This window comes from Arachis ipaensis, chromosome B02 (assembly GCF_000816755.2).
Source record: "Arachis ipaensis cultivar K30076 chromosome B02, Araip1.1, whole genome shotgun sequence".
Taxonomy (NCBI): domain Eukaryota; kingdom Viridiplantae; phylum Streptophyta; class Magnoliopsida; order Fabales; family Fabaceae; genus Arachis; species Arachis ipaensis.
The window spans coordinates 71,073,231-71,082,165 of NC_029786.2; positions in this window are offsets into that span (position 1 = coordinate 71,073,231).

The window sequence follows — 8,935 nt, forward strand, 5'->3', positions numbered from 1 at the left end:
AAACTAATTGAACATATACTATCAAATTTGATTTATAAAGTATTATGTAAGGTCTACAATCACATTATATCATCATTGCAAAATACCATAATACTAGTCTAAGTCATAACTACTTCTAATTATATCATCATCATTTTTCAAAATACCATAATACTAGTCTAAACAACCTTGAACTATATCATCTAATTTTGCAAAAAATACAATAACAAAGAGAATTGAAATAGCTAAGTTTGTGACCTTAATTAAGTTTGTGACCTTGAACTATATCATCTAACATTTACTCTTCAAAATTTGTGACCTTAATTAAGTTTGTTTTCCCCTTCAACATAGTTTTCCTGTAAACAAAACAAAAAATAGTAAATCAAATATAAAACTACACATTTCTAATACTAATAATGTTTAGACTAACAATAAGTGATTTTTCTCATCAAGAGCTTATTTCTAAAGAATTCCTAGAAGTCAACCACTAATAATCAAAAGAAACATTTCAAGCAATCATGAAACTAACAATTCATATCTAACAAAGTATGCAAAGAAGTATCTAATAAAGATAAAAAAGACTAAGATAAGAGTGAAAAAAAAGTATAATTGGAAAAGGAGAAAAATCACAAACAACATTTTTAGTTTGCACTTTCCAATTTCTATAGATATATAAACTAAACTTTACCGGAAGGAGTGGATCTAAAGATAGAAATATAAGTCCTTATCTTATTATTCATTTTATATGTATAAATATCATACAAATTAAAGGATATATGTAAACACTTCGTGCTTTCAATCTTCTAATTTTGTGAATTAATTTTGTCATTATTTGATTGCAATACTCTTATTTTAAAAAGACAAACTACAACAACAGCCAAAAAAAACATGGAAGGTTTCCTTGGTAGCTATTTTTGCCATGTTTTGAAAACCAAAAGGGAAGAAGTACACTAATATAAGAAAATATCAAATTAGAAAACTAATTGTGCCATATGTTTTGAAAACCAAATCTAGTTTGGCATTAAGAATACGTATGCTCCTAATTTGGTTGTACCAGTGCCAATGCCATTAGGGTAGGTTTCCTTAGTAGCTCCATAAAGTTATACAATTTATCAGTACATGCCATTAGATAAGAACAATAGCATAAAGTAAACTATATATTATGCATACTTATACCAATTTCAAAGCCGCATTGGTTTAAGGAGAATAATAAAAGAGAGGTCCTTCTAAAAGATCTCACAATATGAGAGTGAATGGATAACTTTGACCATGCTATGCAACAACAATACCTAATACTAACCATACTTACCAATTACCGAAACTAGTTAGCTAGATTGCAATTTCATGCAAACCTCACATATGTAAACCCTGCAATCGTTATTTTAAAAGTTTTCGTCTAACTAACAATTTCATATCTAAATTATCAATATTAGTGATTAGTGAATGTTAACATTTTCTCATTGGAAACTTTTCAAACAAGCCATTAGAAAATCAATACCATTTTTAATGACAAAGTTACATAACTTGGAAGTTAGGTAGAAATAAGTCAAAACCTGTTTTAAAAATCAGCAAGCTTAGTATCTTTTAACTTGCACAACTTTTACTACAAAATTTCAATTAAGCTAAATTTTGGTTTGGGGACTCCTAATTTATCTAGCAACAAGTGTGTCTTGGTTGCAACCCAATTGCTATTCAATTCTAAGAGTTATAAGCATTGGAAGTTGATGCATAACTTACTGAAAACTGATTCTTTCCAACTTTGACCACCAATTTTCAAAAATTCACAACTCTCAATCCTTAACTCCTAAACTTCTGAAGTTTTAGAGAAATAAACCAAGTCGGTTAAAGTTTAAAACAAAATTGGTTTTGCTCCATAACTCAGCTCGTAGGAGTCGCAGCAAGACAACCAAGTTGCTGCCCTATTCTAATTTTTCTGCAGCAGGACAGATGTAATAACTTAACTTTAAAAATTTGTCATAAATTGTATATTTAACGAAAAGACCTCAAATTTTTCAGTCCAGTTCCATATATTCCCAAGTTTGATCCAGACTTAGTCCCATGCAATTTTGATCATTACAGAATTATTTATACCTTTCAAAGTTTCTAACTTCGTTTAAAAGTAATGCAGAATATCAGATTTCATAATTTAACTTAGAAAAATCATAACTAATTCTTCAATTAATATGAAACTTTCAAAATTGAATCTTAATAACTATACTTGTTGTAGTTCACTTAGCTTTTAATCTCATGTCATTCCAATCACTATTAAGTTACTGGTTCAGTTTCAAAGTTGCTGTTTAACTTCAAAACTCAGATTTTCAACAAACAGTTCAACATTTCAAGATTCAATCCTTCAAATGTTCTCTAAACCCAAGTCCAATCAATCACCAACTAAGTTCACCACCATTACAATAATCAAATAACCAGCTCAATAGTAACAAATTCAATATAAACTATCAAAATTCAGAATTCACAACAATCTCTCATAAAACAATTTCATAATCCACACATAATCAATCAATATCATAGAATCCACAAATTCAATCAATTCACAGCCACAATTCAACATCCATATATAATCAATCAATTACTCACAACAATTAAACCTATTTGCAATTATTCAATAAACTCTGTAGGCATTCTTAAATTAAAACTGTTTAAATTAATCCCTTTTTCTCGATGTCGAAATTAAGAAAAACCAAACTGAAGGCGGAGTTGCAGCGTGAACACTTGCTAAACCGCAACCAACAATGCAATAGCTTTATTCCTTCAAACAGAACCAGCGGCAGCTCTGGCAGCTACCTCCAATGGCGGTGACAGCGTCAGTTAACATAAACACACTAACAATAACCCTCACAGCAACAACAGGATAACTTAGGCGAGCAAAGAAAAATCAGAAATAGGGTAAAGCTCACCAGGACAGTGGTGAGTCTCAGCAGAAATAGAGTGGCGATCATGGTGGCAATTTCAATGGTGAAAAACCCAAAACAGAAACAGGGCAAACCTTAATGGAACAGAGATGAAGTTGGAGGAGTAGCAATGGTGCTAGTGACTCAGAGCGGCAAGGATGCGGGGCCGGCTCACCTCCATTGACGGCGGCGGCAGCAGGACACGGTGGAACATTCTTCCCCCTCATTGATATCGTCTTCTCTCTCGCGTGCCTCTGGTTCTCGCGGTGTCGTTCTCTCTCCATCTCTCCTCTCCGCGACGGCGATGGTGACAGTGACACCCACCGTCGCTGCCTCCTTCTTTTCCTCTCTCCTCTCCGTTTCGTTCTCCCTCCTTGGTTCCTTTCTTCTCTGATTTTCCATTTTCCCCTCTCCATTACCCTTTCACTCTTTTTTCCTCGTTCTTCTGTGTGTGCGCGTTTAAGTTAGGGTAAAAAAATAAGAAATTTGTTATATTAGGTGAAAATTAGGTTTTGATTTGGGAATTTAGAGTTAGGATAAAATATATACGAGTGATATAATAATTTTACAAAATATTTGAGATAGAATAATAATTTAAAATTTAAATATAGAACGATTTTATTTTGTTGCTATAACATAGTGAAAAATTGAACTTGAACAGCAACGTTGTAAAAACCGTTCTATAAAACCATCTAATAGAACGATTTTAAAGTGTTACCATTTTGGCAACGGTTTTTATGCGTATCCTTTGTACAAATATTTAAACAACAATAAAAAACCGTTGCCTAAAAACAAATTATTGTAACTATTATAAAACCGTTCTTTAAAATAATCAAAGAGAACGGTTTTATTTTGTTGCTATAAAGTAGTGTAAAATTGAACTTCAACAGCAACACTTTAAAAAACCGTTGTCTAAAATCATCTAAGAGAACAGTTTTAAGGAGTTACAAATTTTGGCATTTCTAAAGCCCATATTTGTGGTAGTGGGGTTTGTTACTTGGGACAACCAAAACTTTTGTAAGAAAGGATTTTTGTTGGTTTAGAAGCTATACCTGCAACGAGGATTTATCTGCGAATTTCTAGACCACGCAAAAGTTCGTTCTTCAGCGCTGTTGCCAGGGAGTTGCAATGGTGCTATATTATTGGCCATTGTATATATTGTGAATAGCTTGTTTTGTTTCGGTTTGTTTGTTAGTTTTCGCTAGTTTTAGGATTTGGTTTTCTTTGTTTCTTGTTAGAATTTGTTTTTGTTTTCTCTTGTCACCATGAATTCTCACCCCTTTGGCTATGAGTGTGGTTCAAACTACGTTATAGGAGATGAAATTTACAATGATAACATGCATCAAGGATTTAGAAATCAAAGTTTGGCAAGAGTGATTGGGGACATGACTACTATCCTCACGGAGATGCGCGACGACCAAAGTGCATTTATTGCCACCCGAGCCGTCCAAGCGCCACCCCAACGTGACTTCTCTCTGAATTCTTATGGGTATAATCCTAATCCTAATTCATACCAATCCAATGTGTGTGATGACCCTTATTGTGATTGTCAACCACAACCACCACATACATATGAACCCCCTCCTCAATATAGCCCTCAACAACCATACTCACAAGCCTCATACCACCATCCACCTCCATATGATCCCAACTTATACCTACCATACCAACCACCATATGAACCATCTCTAGGACCACCGCCATTCCAACACCAATTCTCCTACGAACCACAAGTTTCTCATACACCACCTCAAGACTTTCACCAACATGAACCACCTTCCAACAACAACACCTTTTCCTCAAATAATGAACCCTCTCTTTCACCACCGCCCCCGATGAAGCCCTCACGTAAGAACTACGAGATCTTGAATCTCATATCCTATGGCAACAAGAGGAGACGGAAAAAGTGTTTAAAGAGACGAAAAAGGAGTTTAAGGAGATAGAAGCAAAGACGGCTATCATGGTAGAAGTTGTTAGTCGCATAACCTCCCACCTAAGCTCATACATCTCAGGCACTCCCATTGTTGAATGTGAAAAAGCAACCAAAGAGCTTAGTGAGGGAGTGAACTTGAAGCTCCAAGGTGAAGAAGAGGAGTTAAAGCAAAAAATGCAAAAAGAGGAGGAGGTAGAGATTATTGAACAAGAAGAAGTAGTGGTTGGAGCCTTAGGATATGTTGAGTACATAGAGGAATCACAAATTGAAGAGCCTTCTTCCATGGAGTTTGAGGTTGATGTTGAGGAGGAGAGTGCACAACCTCCAAGGCACAATGTGATTGAAGAATTGGAAGAAGTGTTCCAATCAACAAGCCCTCCTATTTATGATGATTTCGAATCAACATATGATCCTTTTGAGCTTGATGAGTCCTTCCCTACTATGCTTGAAATTGATGATGAGGTGGACTTCACTCAACTTCCTATTTATGACTTGAGTGATGGGGAAGAGATAGAAGAATTTGGTGAAGAAGAATGTGAACTTGAGGAAGCTTGGCAAGAGGTAGAGCTTGAAGAACCTTGTCAAGTGGTGGAAGTCTCTAGAAGACAGAAGTGGAGAGTATTTTGTCAAGACCGTTGGGAACTCCTCCACCTAGGTTGTCATCTAATCCTTTATTTGAGTGGGTAAAACTTCTAACTCTTAGCTTTATTATCCCACTTGAATATGGTTTGCTTTAGACGGATGGCCAACTTAGGGCGCTTTATGGAATTAAGCGTAAGAGGAGGATGTTTAGTGGTTGGTGTTGTAAGTCTAGGCTCATTATGGTTGGAAGCTCGAAATTGAGGAGCATGGATTGGTGTAGTGCTCAATTAAATGGGTCTAGGAGGATAGTTTGGTGCCTTGGTGAGAACTCATTTTGCTTGCTACCCGGAGGAACTCACCATGATCAACTTAAGGACGAATATGAAAACAAAGTATGGGATCCCGGATTACAAAAGGAGGATCAACTTTGGGATCCTATGGTTTGTGAGGAACTCCATCAAGGCTTGAAGTTATTAACTTTGAATGATGAAGTACAGTGGAAGTCCAAGCATTGGTGGATGTTCAAGGATGGATTCCAGCACAAGCCACCTTGATGAAGAGCTCCCCATAAGTCCAACTTAAGGACAATAAACAAAAGTGCTAGGTAGGAGACACCCTACCATGGTAAACTCTTTTCATTTTCTCTTTTGTAAATATTGGTAAAATAGGTTTAATTCCTTGTTTTGATTGCTTAGTTGAGTTTATTTGGGAGTCTAGTAGGTTAAATAAGGCTTTAAGATGTTTTGGTAGCTGTTTGGAGGTTTAGAATGCTTGGTTTGGTGCAAAAGCATAGAAAAAATTTGAAAAACAGATGTCCCTATAGGAGTCTTGAATGCTGTTTTGTAAACCCACAGAGCATCATCAAAGCTTCTCACCCAATCCTGTTTACGGGTACTTACAGTCCGTTCCAAGATTCTTTTTAGTTCTCTATTAGAGACTTCAGCTTGCCCGTTTGTCTGTGGATGATATGGAGTTGCCACCTTGTGACTAATTCCATACCGGACCATAGCAGAGTAAAGCTGTTTGTTGCAAAAGTGAGTGCCCCCATCACTAATTAGTGCTCTAGGGACACCAAACCTGCTGAAGATATGTTTTTAAAGGAACTTCAGCACTGTCTTAGTATCATTAGTGGGTGTGGCAATGGCCTCTACCCATTTGGATACATAGTCGACTGCAACCAGAATATAAGTGTTCGAGTACGATGGTGGGAAAGGCCCCATGAAGTCAATACCCCATACATCAAACAACTCAATCTCAAAGATTCCTTGTTGAGGCATGGCATAACCATGAGGTAGATTACCAGATCTCTGGCAACTGTCACAGTTACGTACAAACTCTCGGGAATCTCTATAGAGGGTAGGCCAGTAGAAGCCACATTGGAGGACTTTGGTGGCTGTTCGCTCACCTCCGAAATGACCTCCATATTGTGACCCATGGCAATGCCATAAGATCTTCTGTGCTTCTTCTCTAGGCACACATCTACGGATTATTCCGTCTGCATATCTCTTAAAGAGATAGGGTTCATCCCATAAGTAGTACTTTGCATCAGTAATTAATTTTTTCTTTTGTTGCTTGCTGTACTCCCTGGGTATGAACCTTGCAGCTTTATAGTTTGCAATGTCTGCAAACCATGGTGTTTCCTGAATGGCAAACAACTGCTCATCCGGAAAGGTTTCAGAGATCTCAATAGAGGGAAAGGACGCCCCTTCTACTGGTTCTATTCGGGACAGATGATCAGCCACTTGGTTTTCTGTCCCTTTTCTGTCTCTTATTTCTATATCAAACTCTTGCAGAAGCAACACCCATCTTATGAGCCTGGGTTTTGAATCCTGCTTTGTAAGTAGATATTTAAGAGCAGCATGGTCAGTGTACACAATCACTTTTGATCCTACTAAGTATGATCTAAACTTGTCAATGGCATAAACCACTGCAAGCAATTCTTTTTCTGTGGTTGTGTAATTTTTCTGGGCATCATTTAAAACACGGCTAGCATAATAAATGACCTGCAGAAGCTTGTCATGCCTCTGCCCTAATACTGCACCAATGGCATGGTCACTGGCATCACACATTAGTTCGAATGGTAGTGTCCAGTCTGGTGCAGAAATAACTGGTGCTGTGACCAGCTTAGCTTTCAGAGTTTCAAATGCCTGCAGACACTCTGTGTCAAACACAAATGGCGTGTCAGCAGCTAGCAGGTTGCTCAGAGGTTTTGCAATTTTTGAAAAATCTTTTATAAACCTCCTATAGAATCCTGCATGCCCCAGAAAGCTTCTAATTGCCTTAACATTAACAGGTGGTGGTAATTTTTCAATTACCTCTACCTTAGCTTAATCCACCTCTATTCCCTTGTTCGAAATCTTGTGCCCAAGGACAATCCCTTCAGTCACCATAAAGTGACATTTTTCCCAGTTTAAAACCAGGTTAGTCTCTTGGCATCTTTTCAGAACCAGTGTCAGGTGATCAAGACAGGAGCTGAATGAGTCTCCATATACTAAGAAGTCATCCATGAAGACTTCCAGAAATTTTTCCACCATATCAGAGAAAATAGAGAGCATACATCTCTGAAAGGTTGCAAGTGCATTACACAACCCAAATGGCATCCTTCTATAGGCAAATACTCCAGATGAGCATGTGAATGCTGTTTTCTCTTTATCCTGGGGATCTACTGCAATTTGGTTGTAGCCTGAATAACCATCCAAAAAGCAGTAATAATCATGACCTGCTAGTCTTTCTAGCATCTGGTCTATGAATGGTAAAGGAAAATGATCATTTCTGGCGGCTGTATTGAGCCTTCTGTAGTCAATACACATGCGCCACCCTGTAACTGTTCTTGTAGGAACCAGTTCATTTTTTTCATTATGAACCACTGTCATGCCTCCCTTTTTGGGGACAACTTGGACAGGGCTCACCCAGGGGCTATCAGAAATAGGATAAATAATCCCAGCCTCCAGTAACTTGGTGACCTCTCTCTGCACCACTTCCTTCATGGCTGGATTTAGCCGCCTCTGTGGTTGAACCACTGGCTTAGCATCGTCCTCCAATAGGATCTTGTGCATGCATCTTGCTGGGCTGATCCCATTAAGATCACTTATGGACCACCCAAGAGTTGTCTTGTGTGTTCTTAGCACTTGAAGTAGCGCTTCCTCTTCCAGGGGATTTAAAGCAGAGCTTATGATCACCGGAAAAGTGTCACCTTCTCCCAGAAATGCATATTTCAGGGATGGTGGTAATGGTTTGAGCTCGGGTTTAGGAGGTTTTTTCTCTTCCTGAGGAAATTTCAGAGACTCTTTCAATTCCTCTGATTCCTCTAGATCAGGCTAAACATCTTTAAAGATGTCTTCCAGATCTGATTCGAGACTCTCAGCCATGTTGATCTCCTCTACCAAAAAGTCAATAAGATCAACTTTCATGCAGTCTTTGGTGTGTCTGGATGCTGCATGGCTTTGACAGCATTCAACTTAAACTCATCCTCATTGACTCTCAGGGTTACTTCCCCCTTTTGGACATCAATGAGAGTTCGTCCAGTTGCTAG